This window comes from Microtus pennsylvanicus, chromosome 7, assembly GCF_037038515.1.
Source record: "Microtus pennsylvanicus isolate mMicPen1 chromosome 7, mMicPen1.hap1, whole genome shotgun sequence".
NCBI classification, from domain to species: Eukaryota; Metazoa; Chordata; class Mammalia; order Rodentia; family Cricetidae; genus Microtus; species Microtus pennsylvanicus.
The window spans coordinates 111668838-111693308 of record NC_134585.1 but is presented as its reverse complement, the minus strand read 5'-3'; the positions used below and the strand labels follow the sequence as shown (position 1 = coordinate 111693308).

Here is a 24471-nt window from a genome sequence, read left to right as displayed (position 1 = left end):
CTGCAAAAATTTAATAAATCTTCTCATATATTTGTTTCTGCTGTTCTCTGCAAACATATACGACAAATGGTCTTTTTGTAATCCCAATTCAATTAAAATTTAAAGCTGGCTTTGAAGCTGCAGTGTGATTCTCTTTCTCTAAAGCCAAGCATGCTTGTTAAAGAAAAAAAATCTAAAATCTCTAATGTCTCGTGTCAGAAGAGTCACCTGATATAGGACAGAGGAAAAATCAAAATTAAAGGACTATTTTATTGCCACTAGTGTCATAATCCTTTGGTTTTATTTTGACTCTTTAAAATTTACCTTAAGCCGGGCGATGGTGGCGCACGCCTTTAATCCCAGCACTCGGGAGGCAGAGGCAGGCGGATCTCTGTGAGTTCGAGACCAGCCTGGTCTACAGAGCTAGTTCCAGGACAGGCTCCAAAGCCACAGAGAAACCCTGTCTCGAAAAAAAAAAACCAAAAAAAAAAAAAAATAAAAAAATAAAATTTACCTTAAGGTTTCCTCAAAATTTATAAGATTTTTATATTTGTTTAAACTTTCTGCCATATTAATGGTCATATCAAGTACTAACTCTAGAAATAGGCTTTATCTTGCTTCCTGTTTGTGATTCCAGGCTTGAATCTAAAGCAGGTAACTAGGAATTAAGTTTGTGTACACCAGATGTATAACAAACTGTAGCCCTTTACCTCTCCAAGATCTGCTGCATACGACACTTAAAATGTTTGTTTTCTGCAGTGAACCATAACTGTGCCTAACAGCAACCTTTGACGTCTCCAGAAGGATGATGGGTCCCCAGAACTGTAAACAGAGACTGCGCTTTCTTTTCCCAGACTTCCAAACCCAAATAATCACACAAAAACTACAGGCGGTGGTGGCGTATGCCTTTAATCCCAGCACTTTGGAGGCAGAGGCAGGAGGATCTCTGTGAGTTCGAAGCTAGCCTGGGCTACAAGAGCTAGTTCCAGGACAAGCTCCAAAGCTACAGAGAAACCCTGTCTTGAAAAACAAACAAAAAAAAATATTAATTACAACACTCTTTGGCCAATGGCTCGGGAATATTTCTAGCTAGCTCTTACATTAAATTAACCCATTTTTATTAGTCTATATTTGGCCGTGTGGCCATGGCATTACCTCATTTACTACATATCTTGTTTCCTTCGTGGTTGACTGGCATCTCCTTGACTCCATCTATTCTCTACATATATCTTTGTTCAGATTTCCCATCTGGTTTTACTCTGCTGTTATTGGCCATAACAGCCTTATTCATCAACCAATAAAAGCAACACATATACAGAAAGACACCCCATATCACAGAACAACAATTCCACCTGGATCGTAGTAATGCCACTAAGTTGAAAAACCACGCAAAGATCAGCTTTGGACTACAGACTGCTCAAACACCATGAAAAGGATTAGCTAAGATGGTCCAGCCTCATAGACTACTCCAGCCAGGACATCAGATAAGCCCTGCACATTCCCATCACATCGAGACTGGACAACAGCTAACTCTCCCAGGATTTGATCATTATTTCAGTTTTTCAGGTCCCCTAAAGATGCCATCATCCCAGACAACAGGAACTAATTTTAAGAACACAACACCCACATTCCCAAGAGGTAGGGTGGGTGGTTTGTGGTTGTTTCATGGATTATGGATGATTATCATCATTTAGAGAGTATTATTTGCAAGTGTTGTTGGTCATAGTCAGGGAGAAAACTAAGCAAAGGAGATTAGATTCAGGAATCTTGTTCTGAAAAGAAAATGAAGGTATAGGAATAATAGGATAAAGGAGCAGGTTATTGAATCTACTTTTAAACTAAAAAAGCAATTACTGGTCTTAAATATTTTACATCAGTATGAATTTTGTATATTGATACAAATTTAAGGTTATTATTGTTATACTGTATATATATTTCTACAAATTTGAGGTTATTTTTGTTATTCTATATGTGTGTTTCTATTCTTGTTTAAGGTATTGTACCCATGCAGTTCATTTAACAATGTAATATAAATTTCTAGTCCTTAAAAGTTATCATTACAAACTATTTAGGATGATGAAGTAATGCAGGTTACTAATTAGTCTCCTATAACAATCAGACTTGTAGTCACATTAGGTGTGTCTTCAAGATCAAACAGATACAGTTTAGATAGACAGGTAGTCTTCAAACACTTCAGAGATCTATGTTTTAATAGCACAAGGCTTTTCTTGACAATGAGACACATCTGCTTTTGGAAGCACCAATATACTTCAAAAAAGGATGATGGGCATTGAAGAACCTCCACATGGAGTTTGCTTTCTTTATTACAAATGCTAGCCATTTGGGCAAGAAACTGCCCTTGCCTCAACTGCTGACAGTATGCTGTCCAAACTGGACCAGCACGACACACAAAAAAGTGATTGCTGGACTTTGCCAAGACAGGATGGTCCTTCAAAAATGTTTACTTCCCAGCAAAATCTGTCAGATATTCTAGGTCTGTAGACCAGAGACGGATGCCCCAACTTTACGAGGAAACTTGGCCAACTGTCCATGCAGCCAGCTGTTTTTGTTGTTTCTTTTAGTTTTGGAAGTTGCTTGTTCTCCACTTCTTTTTTACTAAGGTAATGTTATATCCTTCTGGGGTCTTTAATTGAGTTGAAAACTAGATAGTCATAGTTTTCATTAGTTATAATAGAAGATAAATTAGGTACAGAGCTTTGGACTCATCCAGATAGAATACATAATGGAGTATTTTCACACCAAATACAAATGACAAATACAAATTACAAATGATTGTAAATGTAATTCTTACCTGATAATTATTCTTATTGTTTATAGTTTTACTATGTTAGAGTTAAAACCTTATCTTCTTATTTAGACAAAAAGGAAATGTTGTGGAATAATCATTTTGTACTCTGTGAAGACGTGTCACTTTGATTGGTTTAATAAAAAGCTGAACGGCCAATAGCTAGGAATGATTTTCAGGGCAGAAAGAATGCTGGGAAGAAGGTGGAGTTGCCAGTTACACAGAGAAGGAACAAAACATCCAGGAGAACAGATAAATGTCATGAGTCACATTGTAATACATAGATGAATAGAATTGGGTTAATTAAAATTATAAGAGCTAGTAGGACAAGCATAAGCTATTGGCCAAGCTTTCATAATTGATAAGAAGTCTCCATGTGAGCCGGGCAGTGGTGGCGCAGGCCTTTAATCCCAGCACTCGGGAGGCAGAGGCAGGCGGATCTCTGTGATTTCAAGGCCAGCCTGGTCTACAAGAGCTAGTTCCAGGATAGGAACAAAAAAGCTACGGAGAAACCCTGTCTCGAAAATCAAAAAAAAAAAAAAAGAAGTCTCCATGTGGTTATTTGAGAGCTGGCTGTTGGGACAGAAAAATCCAGCTACAGGGAATGGTGGCTGCATAGTGAGACCCTGTCGTTAAAAAACAAATTCTTTTGAGTGTATGTGTACATGTGTGGAAGGGCAGGAGGCACTGTGTGCCATGATGCACATGTGGAGGCCAGAGGACAGCCTCGGGTGCTTGTCTTCCACCTGGTTAGCTGCAGCATCTCTTGTTTCCTTCTGTGTACGCCAGGATAGCTGACTCCAAGGTTTCTCCTGTCTCCTCCCAGCTCACCACAGAAGAACTGGGTTTAAAGATGTGTTGGTACCTCTCTGTCTTTTTTATGTGGGTTCTGGGGATTCGACATCAGGTCCTTGGGCTTGTGTTGTAAGCACTTTACCCACTGCTTGCTCATCTCTAAATGGCTTTCTGGGACTGGTGTGTGTGAGAGACCAGTTTAGAGAGACTCTCAGAAGCTGGGGCTTTTGCCAAAACTCTGATAACAACTTATTGTAGCTTCTCAATACAGTTGAGAGACAGGAAAAACAAGTATGAAGCTGCTGCTCAATAGTAAGCTTTGTATAAATATGAGTATGCTACCGTTCAAAAGCACAGATTACTACATGACTGGTAACAGGCATTTCTTTTCATTATCAGTTATGCACTTTACATAATTGCATTGCTGTGCTCTTACAGGACCAGCACTGCAGGTTTGTCTACACCAGCATCACCATAAAGACAGGACTAATGCACCTCCCTACAACTTCACTACCTCGTGACATCACTAGGCAATGGGAATTGTTCAGCTCCTTTGCAACACAATCACTTTCCCATGTGTGGCCTAACAGACCAACGGTCATGTGGGATAGAACTATCATATAGAATCTCTGTCTCATCAAGAGGAACTATCAGACAAACCAAAATTGGGAGACATTGACAAAATAGATGACTGACATTCTTCCAAAGAACTAGAGACAGAGGCCTAGAAAGATCACTCAGCTGTTAAGAGCACATGTTGCTTTTGGTTTGGTTTGTTTTTTTGTTTTGTTTTTTTTTTTTTTTTTTTTGGTTTTTCGAGACAGGGTTTCTCTGTGGTTTTGGAGCCTGTCCTGGAACTAGCTCTTGTAGACCAGGCTGGTCTCGAACTCACAGAGATCCGCCTGCCTCTGCCTCCCAAGTGCTGGGATTAAAGGCGTGTGCCACCACCGCCCGGCTCACGTGTTGCTTTTGAAAAGGACTCAAGTTTGATTCCCAACACACATATTAGGCAGCTCACAATTAATTGTAATTCCAGCCCTGGCTTCCATGAGCAGCCACACTCATGTGCAGTGTGCATGTAAAGGCACACTCATACACACACATATTTAGAAACATCGAAAAAATAAAGACAAAGATAAGAATGGAAGAAACTGAGGAACTACCATCGACTGAGAGCTGTGAATGGAGGCAACGGATAGTCCTACAGTGGATCCTGAGAGAGAAAGTGGGCATTAAAGAAAAGACTGGTGAAACCCAGGCTGGTTTCATTGTTGACTTTGTTATGTCAAGGTTAATTGCCCAACTTTGAAAAAAAACATTCTTTTGTTATGTAAAGGGACATAGGAGCAGCTGGTTGAAGTGTTCCTGGGAGCTTCCTGTTCTCAAAACTGAGTCCTCTGGAAGTCTAAAACTACCTCAAAACAAATGCATTCCTGATGTCTGATAAAGATTTGCATAGTTTTCTGTGTTTACTTGCCTATATTGACTGCTTTTTAAAATAGACGTGCACGCCGGGCAATGGTGGCGCACGCCTTTAATCCCAGCACTCGGGAGGCAGAGGCAGGTGGATCTCTGTGAGTTCAAGACCAGCCTGGTCTACAGAGCTAGTTCCAGGACAGGCTCCAAAGCCACAGAGAAACCCTGTCTCGAAAAACCAAAATAAATAAATAAATAAATAAATAAATAAAATAGACATGCAAGTATTTCCTCCATTTTTCCTTTGTTTGGCTTTTTCTTAGTAGTGCATATTAACTGTTAAATATTCATGTTTCTAATATATTGTTTTTTATATGTAGTTACTTTCCTAATCTGTTGGTCTTGAAAAAATAGACTTTTTTTGGCTTAAAATGTTCTTTTTTCATTTCAGTTTATGTGCATGTGTGTTTGCACACATATATGTCTACTTACCATAAGTGACCAATACCCAGAGTGGTCAGAAGAGGGTGCCAGGTACCTTGGGATTGGAGTTACAGACAGTTGTGAGCCTCCATGTAGGTGCTAGGAATCAAATCACTAGGCCAAGACAGGAAAGAGGCAATGGGTGACAGAAAGTTTTGGTAGCCCATGAACATGAATGGAGACAGATTTCAGTGAATCAGCTCAGTTTTATTCTAGAGTATAAGAAATATATGGGATTGGGGAGCCTGGGGACAAACCCTCATTTGCATTAAGTGGCATGCTCCTATCAGAAGGCTTAGTATGTGGCAGCAGGGTCCCATAGTAGAGTCCCTAGCAACAAGATCTGTACCAAGGGTCAAGCTAAAGATAAAACAGACTTCTGGTTTAGAAACAGCTTTCAGATAAGGGACATTCTCGGATCTAGATGAGGGCAGGAAGCTTTGTTGGAGGGAGGGAGTTCCATGCTGTGAAGATAAGCTGCTAGGCTTGGGGAGGCTGCAACCTCCGACCAGCCAGCAACATCTTCCAACATCTCCCCCATTGTACTTTTTAACGGAGAGGTGTCAGTTTAAACCTTGAGGAACCCGTCACCTGTGTCAGAAGGGTCCAGGGTAACTGTAGTGTTGGTGGTCTGTCACCAGAAAAAATGAATAAGGCAGGGGGCAAATATCAAAATAAAACATAGCATAATCTGATAAAGGGCAGGAGCCAAGAGAATAGGAGGTTATGGAACCAGCTAATTTGCTCTATGGGTTTCTCCGCCTGTTTTAGAACTCACTCTGGAGACTAGGCTGGCCTCGGAACTAACAGAGATCCACCTGCCTCTGCCTCCTGAGTGCTGAGATTAAAGGCATGCACCATTATCACCACTACCAGGTGAAAACTGGCAACATACTTATTGATCACACATAAATAGTGTCACACCGTCTATACAACCTTAGATTCAGTACATGTTACCCATCCTGCTAACATTATTTACTATATATGAAAGTCACTGATGAAAATGATCTTTAAGGATATAGTGATGAACCACACAGAAAGCGGAGCTTTGTGCTATAGTTCATGAAGATGGACAATAAACAAAGTCTCAGATATGTTAATTTTGGATAGTTATATTCACTGAAGACAATAAATACCATTGTGCAGAGTGGAGGTTGTAAGCAGTGAGCCGGTGGCAACCGTGCTGAGTCCTGAGTGATGAGAATAGGACAGGTAAGTGATGATGCAGGGAAGCTTCCCAGGCCGGGCAACAGCAAAGCCAAGGTTTCGGAAGAAGGAATGTACTTGCAGTGTTGGGAAGGTCAAAATGGTAGTAGAGCCAAATCACAGTGAACAAGGGTCCTAGAGACTTAGATGGGATGTAGATCATGTAGAGCCTGTAGACAGTTTATTATAAGTACAGCTGGGTTTTGTCAGGATCTAAGATGAGCTTAGTTAAAAATACGTTAGAGTTGGCTGTGAGAGCATACACATTTAATCCCAGTTCTCTGGAGCAGAAGCAAGAGGATCTCTGTGAATTCCAGGACAGCCTGGTCTATCGAGTGAGTTCCAGACATCTAGGACTATTCAGAGAGAACCTATCTAAAAAACAACCCCAAAACTATATATGTGTGTGTGTATATATATATACACATATATGTGTGTATATAAATGTGTATATACACACTCATATATATGTGTGTGTGTACACACACACACATATATTAACATACACATATATACACAATAAGTTATTATATTAATATATGACAATATATTTATAATAAATGTACTGTATGGTAAAATAATATATAATAAATAAAATCTATAATATGTAGAAAAATGTTATATTAATATCTGATACACTGATACTTTATATGTGTGTGTTTGTATATGTAAAGGGCAGCTAGATGGCTCCACAGTTAAGAGCACCCCCTGCTCTCCCAGAGGATCCAGGTTCAGTACTCCGCACTTTTCAGTACCTGCACCTGCTTTAGGTGATGCACAAATGCTCTAACGGTAGCTCTAGCGATTTCAACATGAGTCTGGGTCCCCCAGCAGGAGCTCAGGAGCACACAGACACCAAACAGATAAATAGAAACAAAATTTTACCCCACCCTCCTTCAGGTTAATTGGCTCTCTGAGCTATAATCTCACAGTGACTAAAGGTGTTAACGGTTTGTGCATTCACACAAGCCTTCCTTTAAGTACAATGCTGAGGTTTTGTGATCTTTCTCCCTCACTGTTACTTACGTTATTACTTTTGTTCTTTGAGACAAAGTCTCGTTTTGTACCCTTGGGTAGCTTTGTCACATAGGCTGCCCTTGAATGCCAGATCTTCCCGCCATAGCTCCCCGTGTTAGCATTACAGGTATACTGTACCATATTTGGTTAATATTTTCATATTAGCGTCATTCTTTGTTTGCTCTTTTTGTTTTTCCAGAGTTTCTGTGTAGCCATGGCTGTCCTGGAACTCACTATGCAGACCAGGCTGGCCTCACACTCAGAGATCCGCCTGCCTCTGCTTCCTGAGCGCTGGGATTAAAGGCGTGCGCCACCACCGCCGGGAGAGTGTCATTCTTATTATGTTACTATCAACATGACTTATAATTGGTATGTTAAGTTGGGCGGTGGCAGCAGTATGTTAAGGAATAAAAATATTTGAATTGTAGTGTTCTAGAACAAAATTATAATTACTTACATCAATTTTATTGTTTTTGTTTCTTCTCATGATGTAGCCTTGGCTGGTCAACCAGGCTGACTTTGAGCTCACAGAGATGTGCTTCTGCCTCCTAAGTGCTGGGACTGACAGCATGCATGACCACACCCAGTTTGTTTTCACTTCTTTTGAAACAGAGTCTTTGAGGCTCAGTCTGGTCTCAAACCCAGTGTGAAGATGAGGCTGCCCTTGACTTCCTGGTCTTCTGGCTTCAACCTCTCTGGTGGTGGGATGTGTTCCTGGTGTGTACTGGTCTGTACCACCGTCAGTCTCAATTGGCTTAGGGGACATTTTCCTCTAGTTTCCTCTAGTGTCTGAAACCGTCCTCTAGCAGCAGGGGTCACAAAAGAACTCCACTTTTTAACTTACCCACGTAAGAATGGCATACTGTCCCTGCAAAAGTCCTTAAAAGGTTGAGAAAATTAAACTTTATATGAAAAAAATAAAAGGGTTCGCCCCACTGACTTAATTTTTCTCATCTGATGGGAAACTGACCAAAAACCAAAGCACCTGCTATATGCTATACTCAAGAAAACCTATAATCCAGGTGTAATGCATGCACCTTTGATCACAGCACCTAGAGGCAGAAGAAGGTGGATTTTGTGAGTTTGAGGCCAGGCTGTTCCAGGATAGATAGAGCTACAAAGAGAGACCCAGTCTCAAAGAAAACCTACAGGGGCTGAAGAAATGGCTCAGTAGTTCAAAGCACCTGCTGGACTCAGGTTCTACCCACATGGGTCCAGGATCAGGGGTTATGATTCCCTCTCTAGTCCTCTTTGGGCATCAAGCATGCACTTGGTTCAAAAACATACATATGCAGGCAAAACACCAATACACACTTTTTAAATTTATAATAGAATTCATCTACACATGTAAGCAATTATGTTGTTCGTCTATTTGGCTCTTATAAAGCAAATTACTTTTGATTTTCAGATCCCAGAGCTCAGGTGCTTACTGATAACTGCAGGGACAAAAAGCAAGGGCCATAGCCAGTTTCCTTGTCTAAGTTTCTAAGAACATAAAAATGAGTCTGATAAATGAGCAAAAGCAATTAATCCGTTTTTTCTTGAGCATTGTTCCGTCCTTAGACAAAATATCTCCCCTAAATTCATGATTACTCCATTGTACAGATGATTTTCCAAGTTTCATCTTCAATGTATATTGTTTAAGAAATAATAAAAAATTGTTATTTTTTTCAGTTGACTTCAAAATTCACCTTTTAAAAAATCATTATCTCAAAATATAGTGATCTTCTGGCTAGGAAAGATACTTCCACTTATGTGTTATAATTGATTTTTTTTGTTTTTTTTTTTTTGAGACAGGGTTTCTCTGTGGCTTTGGAGCCTGTCCTGGAACTAGCTCTTGTAGACCAGGCTGGTCTCGAACTCACAGAGATCCGCCTGCCTCTGCCTCCCGAGTGCTGGGATTAAAGGCGTGCGCCACCATCGCCCGGCTTATGTGTTATAATTGTAGAAAGAATAAATCATTAAAAATTTCAAATCATATTACTTTTACTTTTTTCTTTTGTTTCTTTTTAATTTTTGCTTGTTTTTGCTTTTGAGACAGTCTTAGTCTGTAGCAGACCAGGTTGCCCTGAACTTAAATATATCTCAGGCTGTCCTTAGTCCTGCCTGAGCCTCTCTTGAAGAGTAAGTACCATGATCTTGTGGCAAAGATACCCCACTACCATCCGTCTGAGAAAAGGTATTTTTCTGTAACTCACAATCCTTCTGCCACAGAAGCTAAAACTTATAACCCTGCGTTTAGTATATCTTATACTTTGTGTTAAATACAAATTGATAAAGAAATTGGGGCATGGTCAGAGTAAGGTGAAGTGACCATTTAAGGCATAAAGCCTCCTGTAACTCTAGAAATCACATAATTATCTTATTTTATCCACGTGAATTACACCAACAGAATATAGTGCCACTATTATGTCTAACATTTCCCTTTGCTGTGATGTTTCTGAGTGTGTGCTTCCAGACCTAATTCTTTTAGTCCAGTTTCACATGACCTTGCACAAGAGCCCAAGTCGTTTCCTTTGTAAAGTTAGATGAGAATTTCTAAACTGCGTAGCCAAGGAAAGGATAAAATATATGTATTTAAAAAATAGGCAAATAAAACAAAACAGTTATTTTGAAATGTTTGCAGTCTATACTTCTCTAGGAAGGTATTGGGTTTGATTTGTTTAGTGTGTGTGTGTGTGTGTGTGTGTGTGTGTGTGTGTGTGTGTGTGTGTGTGTGTGTGCGAGAGAGAGAGAGAGAGAGAGACAGACAGACAGAGACAGAGACACAGAGAAAGAGAGTCTTACATACTCTTTGGCATGCTTGAAATTTGTTATGTAGCCTTAACTCTGATTCTCCAGATATGGAGTGCTGGGATTAGAAGCATGCACCACTGTACCCAGCTCCCAATTTCTTTTTCCTTTTTTGTTTTGTTTTTCGAGACAGGGTTTCTCTGTAACTTTGGAGCCTCTCCTAGAACTCACCCTGTATACCAAACTGGCCTCAAACTCACAGAGATTCGCCTGTTTCTGTCTCCCAGGTGCTGGGGTTAAAGGCCTGGATCACCACCACCTGGCCTTGAATCTTGGTTGAACAGGAGATATACTATTTCTTTTTTGTGGGGGGGGGGGTTGGTTTTATGGTTTTTCGAGACAGGGTTTCTCTGTAGCTTTTCCAAGTGCTGGGATTAAAGGAATGCACCACCACTGCCCAGCTCAGCTCCCAATTTCTAACACCTTCCCTGCTATCCGATGGACAACTGCCCAGTTCTATTTCTTCAAGCCTTTCAAAGATGTCTAGGTTAGGCACAGTCAGCAACCAGGGATGTAAAATGACTGGCAGCAGTCCTGTCCTGAAGTACCTATCACTATGTGGTACGAACCAATAATTACAATAGAGTATCTGTGCTTAGAAAAGTACAGCAAGACATCAAAGAGGGCACTGAGGTGGTGTTAATCCCATAAGTCTCCAGAATAATACTACCATAATTTATTTTATTTTTTTTTTTTTTTGGTTTTTCGAGACAGGGTTTCTCTGTGGTTTTGGAGCCTGTCCTGGAACTAGCTCTTGTAGACCAGGCTGGTCTCGAACTCACAGAGATCCGCCTGCCTCTGCCTCCCGAGTGCTGGGATTAAAGGCGTGCGCCACCACCGCCCGGCTAATACTACCATAATTTAAAGCCAGATTTGAAGCAAGCTTTAATTAAATACTGGCCAGGTAGATGGACTCTGGCCAGGTCCATCTTTGGTTCCCCAGAAAAATGGCCCCAGCTAGGTTGTAGCTGTTTAAGTATTTCCCATCAGGTCCAATTAGGGACAAGCGTACCTTCTGACACACATTTCCTGCCTATGAACCTCTCACCCACATGTGATCAAGTGCATCCAGTGCAGATGGGTATCGGCAAAATTTTTTAGGGGAGTGAAAAACATGTGGCTTGTTATCCCCTATAAACAACAGCCTCTAGCATTTCAGGAACTGTCTGCCCTTGGCCAAGAGGCTTGCAGATCAGAGGCATTTTTGTTTTATGGATCTCTTAGGCTTAGTAATTAAAACCTTTGTTTGTTTGTTTTTGAGACAGGGTTTCTCTGTAGCTTTTTTTTTTTTTTTTTTGGTTTTTCGAGACAGGGTTTCTCTGTGGTTTTGGAGCCTGTCCTGGAACTAGCTCTTGTAGACCAGGCTGGTCTCGAACTCACAGAGATCCGCCTGCCTCTGCCTCCCGAGTGCTGGGATTATCTCTGTAGCTTTTGAGTCTGTCCTGGAACTAGCTTTTGCAGACCAGGCTGGCCTTGAACTCACAGAGATCCACCTGCTTCTGCCTCCCGAGTGCTGGGATTAAAGGCATGTGCTACCACTGCCCGGTTTAAATTATTTTTTATTTTATGTGCCTTGGTGTTTTGCCTGGCTATATGTCTGTGTAAAGGGTTTTGGATCCCCTGGAACTGGAGTTACAGACAGTTGTGAGCTGCCATGTAGATGCTGGGAATTGAATCTAGGTCCCCTGGAAGAGCAGCCAGTTCTCCTAACCAGTAAGCCATCTCTGGAGCTCAGTAACTTAAACTTTAAATGTAACTTTGGCTCTCACAGTGGAATGGGTGGAACTGCACCAACAGTAACAGAGATGAAGAAATTTTCCAACACGGGGAAGAGACAGAAATCTTTAATAAATAAATAAATAAATAAAATAAAAAAAAAAAGAAATTTTCCGACAGAAAAAGAATACTGGCTCCTCTTATATCTCCAGATGATTTGCTCATAACTGGAGGTTATTCGAATACTGTGCATCTTTCCTTTACCACACTTACACATTTATATTTGCTTTGTGATTATCTAACGAAGTTAAGCCGGAAGTTCTTTGCGAACAGTACCATATCCATTTTTCTTTTTCCTTTTTGTGTGAACCTAGAACCATCAAGGCACATCAACTTCTTTCTTGTTTTTATTTTTATAGAAAAATCAGAGTCAGTTTATTAAGAAAAGATATGCTGATAGGAGCAGAGAGGAGTTAGCAACTCAGTCTCTTAATTTATTTATTGATTTTTAGAAAGGGTCTCTATACATTGCCCTGCCTGTTCTTTTTTTCTTTTCTTCTTTTCTTCTTTTTGGTTTTTCGAGACAGGGTTTCTCTGTGTAGCCCTAACTGTCCTGGAACTCACTTTGTAGGCCTCTGATTTAGAGATCTGCCTGCCTCTGTTTGCCAAGTGCTGGGATTAAAGGAGGAGACATGTGCCACTACCACCAGGCTGCTCTGGCTGTTCTGAAACTCACTATGAGTTCACAGAGATCCACCTGCCTTTACCTAAAGAGTGTTGGGATTAAAGGCATGCACTGACTCTTATCCATATCTATCTATCTATCTATCCATCTATCTATCTATCTACTGTCTTGAGGCAAGTTCTCACTACATTGTCCACCCTGGTCTCCCATTTTTCTCTTTCTTTTTTGTTTTTCGTTTTTTCTAGACAGGGTTTCTCTGTAGCTTTTGAGCCTGTCCTGGCACTTGCTCTGTAGACCAGGCTGGCCTCGAACTCACAGAGATCCGCCTGCCTCTGCCTCCCAAGTGCTGGGATTAAAGGCGTGCGCCACCACCGCCCAGCTTGGTCTCCCATTTTTCATACTGCTAATTCAGTCTCCTAGGTAGCTAGGATTACAAACACGTACCACAGAACCTAGCATTCCATTTTCCTTATTGCTGTATACATTCCAACAATCAAACAGACCAGATGTTGAATAAAACTGAAGGTTTGATAATTTTGCTCTAATAATAATTAATGGTAGATAAATAGAAAAGCTACATTTATTATATGCATAGAATATGGTAGCCACATACAAAAAGATAGTTGTGCAGGAAGTAATCTCAGCACTTGGAGGCAGAGGCAGGCAGATCTCTTTGAGTTCTAGGCCAGCATGGTTTACATAGTGAGTTCCAGGACAGCCAGGTCTATGTAGAGATTGTGTCTAAAAAAAAAAGGCTGGCTGGGTGGTGTTGTATACCTTTAATCCAGGGAGACAGGCAGGTCATCTTTGACTTCCAAATAGGCCTGGTCTACAGATCAAATTCCAGCACAGCCAGGGCTACACAAGAGAAACCGTTTGTCAAAAAAACAAAAACCAAACAACCAATAAGCAAAAACCAGTAAAAGCAAAAACCAGTAAGACAGCCACTGAACCTGTATAAAGTACTTCTTTTACTAGCGGGTTCTTATTATCTGAAACCTACTGATGTTTGCAGTATTCAGATTTAACCATTACATTCCTCTACTTCAATCAGAATCCCTTTTAGCGATTTCAGCCGGTTAAATATTTATTCAGACTGGCATACTACAAATATCTTCTGGTAATTGAAAAGGGCAGTTACAATGGCTTGGAGAGTTTTTTGACTTTTTTCTTTTTGTTTTTTCCTTGAGACTGGGTTTCTCTGTGTAGCTCTGGCTGTCCTGGAACTAGCTCTATAGTCCAGGCTGGACTCGAACTCAGTGATTTGCCTGTTTTGCTTCTTGAGGGTTGGGACTGAAAGCGTATGCCACCACTGCCTGGCTAGCCTTGCTCATTTTTGTCTGTTGCAAGCAATGTAGTTTCTGTAAGACAAAAGGTCTCAGTTAAAATTTATAAATTACTTTGTTAAAAACTTGCCTCTAAACCAATGAAATCCATTCTAATGTAGGAGTTAGGAGACAGAATGTCCGGTGACTAAAGAGAAGCTGTGATTTGAGGACTCCCGGATTTTTGTTGAGGAAAAGTGAAATCCTTTTTTTCATGACATTCCCGGATATGCCCTCAGAACTGTTCCTGTTCAAGGTTTACTCGAGCCTTCCTGCCTAAAGCATTCGGGCTCCCGAAGCCCAGAGACGCCTAAAGTCACTTGGCACTCCGCCCACAGCGTCCCAGCGGAGTCAGTAAACGCCGAGATTGCTCCTGGCCGTAGTCAGGAGTGAGACTATAAAAGAACAGTTATCATCTTGCTCGTGGATAAATGCTGGTCACTCGCTAGCGTCACTCAGGCCTTGCGCGCAAGCGTACTGAGAGCACGCCCCCTACCTTCCCGTGCACGCGCTCGGAGCCCGCAACTCTCGCGAGAGAAGCGAGATTTATTCCTACGTACCGGGCCGTGCTGCTTATGGCGGCGCTGGAGAGGGGGCGCTGAGCTGTTGGGGTGAGTACGACCTCGGTGTCCAATGGGGGTTAGCAAGAAGCCAGATTAAGGACAGGTGAGGAGACCCTGACTAAGGGGTGAGACTTCTGAGTCAAGGTGGGCACTCTTGGAATTCCGGGTAGAGGAGCGCTCTGTGTGAGTTCCTATTCAGGCTTCCTCATTCGTCCCCGGTTCAACCGTCCGGGCCTCATGGCAGGCCCCGGAGGCTTGGTGAGAAGTTGAGGCCCGGAGACGCGCGTGGTTGTGGTGGTGGTAGTGGTTGTGACTGAAGTGGGGGGGGGGGGAGCGAAAATGGAGGCTCCGGCCGCAGCCAAGATGGAGGCAGAGGGTGCGGGGCTTGAGCGCGGGGACTGCCGGGAGCTGTAGTCTGTCTTCTTCCCCCTCTGCGGCTTGGCTGGGAGAAAGGGAACTACAAGTCCCGGCGGGAGGGGCAAGGGGGTGGTGGCGCGGTCCTTTGTGTGCTTTTGGAAGAGGCCGGGGCGAAGGGCCTACTTTCTTCAGGACCTTGTCTTTCTTGGCCGTCACTTGCTTTGGGGATATGACTACGACTACCAGAGCGCAGTGCGGCAGTGGCGCCTTCTTTGTGTGTGGGTCGAGACCCCGTTCCTTCTAGGGAAAGTGCTTAGGGACACCTCTTTTTCCCCAGCCGTATCTGACCCTAGCGCGACAGAACTGACATCTTTACTCAGTCACTCACAGTTGTGTCTCCACTCCTAACTTTGCCCCTTGACATGTGAAAGGGGAGCGGGGTCCCAGTCTAGGCACGTGTCTCCTGCCGTTCTGTCTGGGGGCAAATGGCATGCGTTTTGAGAGTTCTGTGATGCTCTCCCTACATGGTGCAAGCACTGGCCCACGTTGTGCAATGAACGGCTTGGCTTTGTCGTGTTTGCAGTTTTAGAACCCTAGTCGGAGATAAAATGGGAGGGTTTTTATCATTGACTGTTTGGGCAGTTCGAAATCTTAGTGCTACGGCTCCTTTGCTTTAAAAGAGTTTCTCTTAGGAACACCTGTGTGGCTGGTCGCCAACTGGCCTCACAGGTGAGTGTAGAGTACTCCCTAAAACACACTCCCCACTCCAAAAAATTTGAAAATTATTAGGACATTTATTTTGCAACTAAAATGGGCAAAAAGATAGTGCTAGTTAAGCAGTTGAGGGGCAGGCAGAAAAGGACTAACGGTGGTAGTTGAATTTGGACAATTACATTCTGTTAGGCTACTGTGAACTTGAACTTGTAGTTCACAGAGCTGCCAAGTATGTTTTTCTTTCGTTTATTGAGACAGCTAGGCAGTTCAAGCTGGCCTTGAACTATATAGTGTGCGTTGGCCTTGAACTGGCTGTCCATTCTTCACCTCTGGACTGCTTGCTCTAACCTACTTTTTTAAAAAGTTCCAAATTATAGGGCATTAATTCAAGCTACCAAAATACTCGGTAAACCACCCCCCCCCACCGTCTTTTTTTGAGATAGAGTCTGTGTACCTTGGCTGGCCTTATAATTCACTTTGTAGACCAGGCAGGCCTTGAAGTCAAAGATCTGCCTGTCTCTGCCTCCCAAGTGCTAGGATTAATGGCATGCACCACCATGCCTGGTGCTCATTTTTATTTTGAGGTACGAGAATGCAAACTCAGTACTAAATTGAGTGGCAGTATAGTTGTTAATGTGGATAAGAGGATTAAGTATATAAGCAGTCGAACACCCCTGAGTCCTAGGATTTAGGTGATAACACACACCTTTGATCTCGGCACTTGGGAGGCTGAGACAGGCGGATCTTTTAAATTCAAGGCCAGCCTGGTTTACAAAGCTATAGACAGCTGTTTCAAGACAGACAAGGCTACACAGACTGTCTAGAAAAAAACTGAAGAAACAAAAACAAACAAAATTTAGATATAATATTTATCTTTGTTTCTTTTTAGTTTTAGAGCTGAAATAAAAAAAGTGGTAGGTTGATTTGTGCAGCTGCTCTGGATGTTTACCATCGAGATGAGTATTTATAGCAGCTGAGTTGAAAAGCAAAGTATTTGAAGTACAGAAGATAGGTTTTCTTGTTTTATAAGTAAGTTTTGACTTAAGTGTAACCTTTAAAGGTGTGGTTGAGAATTGTGGTAAATTTCCAGCAAATGAAAATTGTGAAAACTGACTCTCTTTTACCCATTTTCTCCCCCCCCCCTTCAAGTAGCCCCTCAGTCATCCCTTTTTTATCTAAAGTAAACCTTAATTTTGACCTTTTTTGAAGTATAGTTCAGTGGCACTGAGTATATTCATATTGCTATGAAGGCTATACTTTTTACAATAAAGTAGATGGAAATTCCTTTTGGGTGAATTTGAGTAGTAAAATAATTAGGACTGTGTTGCAAAGTCAAGTAGAAATGATGGTATTTTGTAAGACACAAAGAATTGCTGAGCCGGCCGGGCGGTGCTGGCGCACGCCTTTAATCCCAGCACTCGGGAGGCAGAGGCAGGCGGATCTCTGTGAGTTCGAGACCAGCCTGGTCTACAGAGCTAGTTCCAGGACAGGCTCCAAAGCCACAGAGAAACCCTGTCTCGAAAAACCAAAAAAAAAAAAAAAGAAAGAAAAGAATTGCTGAGCCTTTGAAGCTTTTATTTCTAAAAACAAAAGGAGAACCATTTTAAGATCTTTTGCTTAAACTTTGTTCCTGCACTTGGGAAGCTTAGAGAGGAGGATCTGGAGCCGGAAACCATTATAGGCTACATAGGGAGAGCTGTTCTCACAAAACAATGAATTCAGAACTTTCACAGTGGTTACAACTACAAGAACTTAGTTAATGGGAGTGGGTTACATGGTGAAACTGCTGTGTTGGGAGTGACTTGTGTTTCTCTTGGTTTGTGATTATTTATTTAAGTTTTTCCAGACAGGGTTTCTCTGTAGCTTTGGAGCCTGTCCTGGAACTAGTTCTTGTAGACCAGGCTGGCCTCAAACTCACAGAAATCCGCCTGCCTCTGCCTCCCTAGTGCTGGGATTAAAGACGTGTTTTTCTTCTTGAATCTTATCATTCCGGAACAGGGTCTCATTGTAAACAAGTCTGGCCTCAATTCAGAGAGATCCGCCTGCTTCTGTGAATATTAACATTTTGAATATAATTAAGTTATATAAGCCAAGATTTTTGTTTTTAATTTTATTTTGAGAAAATTATAAATTAAAAATGTATCAGATACTGGAGATATAGTTTAGTGTTTGACTGGTATGCTCAAAGTCCTGGGTTCAGTCCCCAGCACAGAGTAAAACTGAGTGTAGAGGCATAAGCCTGTAATGCCAGCACTTGGGAAGGAAGGCAGGAAAAAGTATTATAAGTTCAAGGTCATCTTGGGCTATACGAGACGCCATCTCAAACATGTAGCATTAAGTAAGTTTTTGTTGGATAATAATTTCTTCAGCTTCCCACCCTGACTGTTGAATTTAATAGCAGTTACATGCTAGATAAATAATTTTAAGTGTCCTAGTATCCAGGTCATTAACAACTCAGCACAGTTGTTATTACTAAATATATACTAAAGGATAGTTGAATCAATATCAGGGTTTTTTTTTTTAATTCCCCCTAATAGATGATGACTTAGTCGTTTTCAGTTTTGGGGTGTTTTTGTTTGTTTTTGGTTTAACCCTGTCTGTCCTGAAACTCTGTAGACCAGGCCGACCTCAAAGTCACAGAGATCTGCTTGCCTCTGCTTCCTGAATGCTGAGAATAAAGGCTTGCTCCACCATAAGACAGTTGGGCTTTTCAAGACAGGGTTTCTGTCTTAGAACCCACTCTGTTGACCAGGCTGGCCTTGATCTCAGATCCCCCTGCCTCTGTCCAAAAAGAGTCAGGTTCAAAGGCATGCAAAACCATGCCCAACGATTTAGATTATGTTGTTTGATCTAAGGTTTATCATTAATCTTAGTTCCAAAATTTAAGGGAGTAGGGGTATAACTCAAGAGCAGAGCTTTTGCTTAGCACAAGTAAGATTGCGAGTTCAGTTCTCAACACCACAAAACACATAGGAGGAAGAAAACAGGGTCAAAACAAATTAGAGCTTGGGTGCTTTATTTGTGTTATATGCGATGTATTTGAAGTTAAAAGCAGCTAATGCATCACAGCTTTGAACTGTGAAGGCAAGGATTTTATTCATAATCACACCTAAGGAAAATGTTCTAAGTATGGAATTCAGTGAAATGTCTGGCCTTGGAGATTGTAACCAATTTGGATCTTTGTTTTTTCCTCTTAAAAAAAGATGTACTTCCTTCTGGAAGTGGGTTAGGAGATGCTCTACACACTGGTTTAGTCTTTTAATTTTCCCCAAGTATATACTGTCATATACTCAGTAATTTGTCAAAATTATAAACTGAGTGGGCGCAGTGGCACAGTCTTTTAATCCCATCACTTGTGAGGCAGAGGGAGGCGGATCTCTGTGAGTTCAAGGCCAGCCTGGTCTACAAGAGCTAGTTCTACTACAGTGAAACCCTGTCTCGAAAAACCAAAAAAAAATTAACTCTTAAAATAACATTGTATAATATCGATAAATAGTGCTACTTACTGTTTTCCTGTGGAACAATGGGGGAAAGAGTTGAATATTCATCAACAAATAGACTCTTCATTTGAGTCCTGCTCTTAAATGTCTAGCTTAGGAGGAATAAAGGGAGATGAATTTGTTTTCAGAGAGTTAACGGCGTCAACACCACTGATGAATGATATTATTTGTAGTAGCTAGCTAATTTTATATAATGCTTGACCAATAAACTATGAGTTCTTCAGACTTAATTCTGTTACCTATAAATATTATAAACAAGAAGATACTATTTTATCTACTCAATTCTTGTTGTAAGTTTGTGCTTAATATATACTACCTGGTCTTATTCAAGATGAGCTCTGCAGTGCTTCTGGGGTGTAGATTGTAGGAGCCTTTCATTATTAGTTATTGACATGATTTATCACCCTAGATTGAGTTAATTTAGTTCAAATTTAAAGACATTGTTTTTGAGATAGGGTTTCTCTGTGTATACCTGGCTGCCCTAGAACTCGATCTATAGACGAGGCTCTGTTTAAACTCAGATTTCATCTGCCTCTGCCTCCTAAGTGCTGAGCTTAAATGTGTGTGCCACTACCTTTAATTGTTTTTTTTTTCCAGTAAAAAATGATTTTGTTGAAGTTTGTTCATTTTTGCTTTGGAGTTTTAGTTGCTGACAATCATAACTAGGTATCCCCAACCCCTGCTGTAGTTTTTAAATTTGAAAAATTGTTTTATGAGGCTAGGCAGTGGTGACACCTTTTTTTAATTCCACCACCTGGGAGGCAGAGCCAGGTGGATCTCTGTGAGTTTGAGGCCAGCCTGGTCTACAGAGTGAGTTCCAGGAAACCCTGTCTCAAAAAAAACTGTGTGTGTGGGTGTGTGGGTGTGTATGTAGGGATAGATGGATGCTTTGTTTGAATGTATGTCTCTATACTATATGTGTGCCTCTTGCTCATAGAGTCTAAGAGAGAGTGTAATTCCCTGGAACTGAAGTTGTAAGTTAAAGGTCATTGTGAGCCACTGTGTGTATGCTGGGAATAAATAGAACATGAATCCTCTGACTGGAAGAGCAGCCAGTGCTCTTAACAACTGCTGGTAACTGTCTCATTGCCTTCCTCAAAAGTATTCCTAATTTTCAGTTTTGGGGTTCTATAATATATAAGTAATCTTTTTGGTTTTTCAAGACAGAGTTTCTCTATGTAGCTTTGGAGCCTGTCCTGGAACTTACTCTTAGACCAAGCTGGCCTTGAACCCACAGAGATCTGTCTTCCTTTGCCTCCCAAGTGCTGGGATTAAAGGTGTGCACCACAACCATCTGGCTCTATAAATAATTATAAGGTGTTAAGATAAATCTGTATGCCAAATTTGTTTTTCTTTTGAAGATGAGATAATTTTTGATTGCATAATTAAGGCCTAATATTGTTAGAACTATTTTTACTTGAATTTTGAGGTCATTTTGTCTGTTGTGGGTTAGCTATCTTTTTATTTAAATTGCTGCTGTAGTTAAGCAGCAGTGGGTTAATTGCCTCTCAGAAAGAAATTTGAAATATAATTAGAAGAACAGGATGCATAAACATTGACATAAGCTTCAGAAATGATTTGGTACCAAAAAAAAAGATTGAAGGTGGCCCTCGATTCTTCTGTTTTAGGGGAGATTAAGGCTAAGAGGCAATGAATGGAGCTGAGACAAAGCTCAGTGGTAGAATGACTAATGTGCCTAAAGGGCTAGATTCAATCAATCCCCAGTACCACTGGGAGAAAAAAGGAATGAAAGGCATAGATAGGTGTTGGCAGATGATGTGGGATATCCTTCTGTGTATGTGTTGCTTTTGTTGGTTGATGAGTGAAGCTGTTTTGGCCAGTGGCTTGGCAGGGTACAGCCAGGCAGGAGATCCAAACAGAGTTGTAGAGAGAGAGAGTGGGCTGAGTCAGGGAAACACCATGTAGCTATCCTAGGAGACAAACACTGGAACCTTAGGCCACAGCCTCATGGTCATGCACAGATTAATAGAAATGGGTTAATTTAAGATATGAGAGTTAGTTAATAAGAAGCCTGAGCTAATAGGCCAAGTAGTATTCGAATTAATGTATTTTCTGTGATTATTCAGGTCTGGGCAGCTAGAAAACGAAACATAGTCTATGACTATATAAACCTAGCATGTGGGGGTGAAAGCAGGAAAATAATGGCCATCTAGTGCTACATAGTGGGCTTCAGGCCAGACTTCATCCTTTCTCAGAGCAAAAGGTGAATCTCGGGAGATCATGTTTGGGGGGTTAAGGGGCACCTGCTGCTAAACCTAACCTGAGTTTGATCATATAACCCACATGTTGGGAGGAAAGCTGGCTTCTGGTTGTCTGACCTATACTGCACACACACATGCATGTGTGTGCGCGCGCACGCACACACACATTCTCCCCACACAATGACAACCCCCTCCAGCAAATAAATGTAGTAATAATTTTTGTTTGTTTGTATGAGACAGGGTCTCTGTATAGTCCTGGCTGTCCTGGAATTGTGGGCATGTCCCACCACATCCAGGTTACCTTATAGTCATTCTTTTCTTAATTAGTGTATGTTGATTATGACTGTGCCAAAGTATAGGTATGGAGATCAGAAGACAACTTTGGGAGTTTTTTGTTCCATCACTTTTCTTTTTTGGAGGGGAGGTGTCAAACTAGTGTTTCTCTGTTGCTCTGACTATCCTGGAACTTGCTCTGTAGACCAGGCTGGCCTGGAACTCAGAGATTCGCCTGTCTCTGCCTTCCAAGTTCTGGGATTAAAAGCATGTATCACTACTGCCTGGCTCCATTCTCCTTCGTTGGGGCCCAGGGATTGGACTCAGGTTATCAAACTTGAGCACCAAATTAACTCTTACCAGCACCATCCTGGCACCATTCTTTCTTGTGGTAGTTTTCAAATGAAAGTATTATTTTAAGCCACGGTGGTGGCACATGCCGTTAATCCCAGCACTCAGGAGACAGAGACAGGTGGATCTCTGTGAGTTCTCAGCCAGCCTCATCTACAGATTGAGTTCCAGAATAGTCAGGGCTCCAGAGAAATCTGTCTCGAAAAATCAAAAATAAATAAATATAAAAATAAAAGATCTCATGATGACCAACCAGATGGCATAGTGGATAAAGGTACTGGGTTAAACGAAAACCTAAGGTGGAAGAATTGACTACCCCCAAAAAACATCTGATGTCTACACCTGCATGATTGCCACTCATACACCTTACACACACAATAATAAAATTCTCTCTCTCTCTCTCTCTCTCTCTCTCTCTCTCTCTCTCTCTCTCTGGGGGGGCGGGAGACAAAGTTTCTCTGTAGTTTTGGAGCCTGTCCTGGAACTAGCTCTTGTAGACCAGGCTGGTCTCTAACTCACAGAGATCCACCTGCCTCTGCCTCCCGAGTGCTGAGATTAAAGGCAGGCGCCACCACTGCCCGGCTAATAAGGTTCTTGAAGAGAAGTCATATAATACCGCAATGTTCCTGATTTCCAAGAACTTAGAATTTCGTGGCTATTTAGACTTTTTTTAGATCATGTTTATGCATAGGATACTTAGTTGTTTATTTTAGCTTTCCAGATTCTGTTCAGATTCCCTATCTTAGTCTGTACTCAGCATGCTGCTTTGCTGTTCCTACAGTGGTGAAAGGAGTGTGATTTCTAGCATAGTATGTGGCATGCAGCACCCAGCTTAGCAGCTAAATTTTGTGTCCTGTGCTCTAGTTATCTCCAGTGTAAACTCCAATGGTGAGTTATGTTATCTTTTCCTAAAACCTAACATACTGCTGGGTTTAGTTTCTGTAAGATGCTTGTCCTAACTGAATACTCTGTTGTGTAATTTGCAGGTGGTCAGGGTGGGAGTTAGCAGGACTTTGGAATAATTTGGAGTCTTGGCAGAGGATGGAGGCAGTCCTCACTTGAGCTCTCCAAATTACCTGCATCATGGGACAGTGATTCTAAGCCGCCAGCCGTCTTCCCCGGTTCTCTACTAGCTGTACTTTGTCTTTGTTTCTGTCTCCAGTATGAAGTGTAACGGAACAGACTTTACCACCTGAAACTGCTGCTTCAAGTTCAGATCAGGCAAAGAACAGACCCGGAACAACCAGCAACACCAAAGAAGAGTACACAAGTTGAAGACACAACACTTGATCTGAAACAAGAAGTTTGTGCCTACTCAACAGCTTTGAAAGAGCACTTCCCAACGCTGCTAGTAGTCTTTGTTTTCTTCAGTGCTGTACTGTGAGATTGCCCGGTGCAGCAGCAGTTGTATTCTTTATTAGCTTGATAGATCATTTCCTCTCGCTCTTTTTTTTTTTTTTTTTTTTTGAAAAAAAAAATCTAGCAACTTTCAACCTTTGGAACTTGTGCTGCAAAAGAAAGTCAGCAAATACTACTGAAAGTGCAATATTTGATTATCACTGCGAGGTAGGTTTGTATTTTCATTGGTTAAGAATATAAAAGCTCGACATGGTGGTTCATGGATGGTTTACATAGTGTATTGTTATGAATTGCTCATGCTGGAGTATGGTAGTGAATAAAGTGTTCACGGACTTGAATTTAAGCATTTTATTGCAAAATACCACTGTTGAATGTAAACTAAAAGAAAAGGTACTAAGTGCTGAGACTATAAGGGGCAGTGGACAAAGCAGCACTTTGTCAAGAGAAAGGATTCTTCCGCTAGAGTACAGAAGTAACAGTTCTCAGATTGTGAGCACAAGACTGTATTGAGCAGTCTAGTTACATACAGACTAGAGAGTACAGTTTTGCGGGGTGTCATAGAGTAACTGGACAGAGAAGCTTTTCGGATCCAGGCTGTGAAAGGTACAGTATAGTATATTGACTCTGTTCTATATGAATGGGAGCTATTGGATGACTATTAAGAGCTTTAATGAATTTTGCTTTTCAAAGGTAAGATAGCTTGATTCCTTTAGATTCATTTGAGAGATAACTTGAAGATGAGAACATCTGCTGAGAGCAAATAGATATTTAAGACAGGCTGGTGTATAGATGGAGAAACAGGCAGACAGTAGGGTTCTAATGGTCAGTGAGTCTTGTAACAGGTTCAGTGTGAAGATAAATCTAGGGAGAACAGAGTTCTTAGTTTCTAGAGTTTCTAAATGCAAAGTCTT

At 41.4% G+C, this 24471-nt stretch overlaps 1 protein-coding gene across 5 annotated transcripts in view; it reads left to right on the top strand.

Moving 5' to 3' along the window:
- Positions 1-14485: 14485 nt before the first annotated feature.
- Positions 14486-24471, top strand: part of Csde1 (cold shock domain containing E1) — a 38421-nt gene continuing 28435 nt past the window's right edge. For 2 of the 5 annotated variants that reach the window (XM_075981767.1, XM_075981766.1), the window contains exons 1-2: positions 14735-14832; positions 23364-23767. The gene's annotated coding sequence lies outside the window, so the exon portion shown is untranslated. Of the gene's footprint in view, positions 14833-23363; positions 23768-24471 lie in introns of those variants that run through there. The other 3 variants (XM_075981768.1, XM_075981765.1, XM_075981764.1) reach the window with 3 other exon arrangements.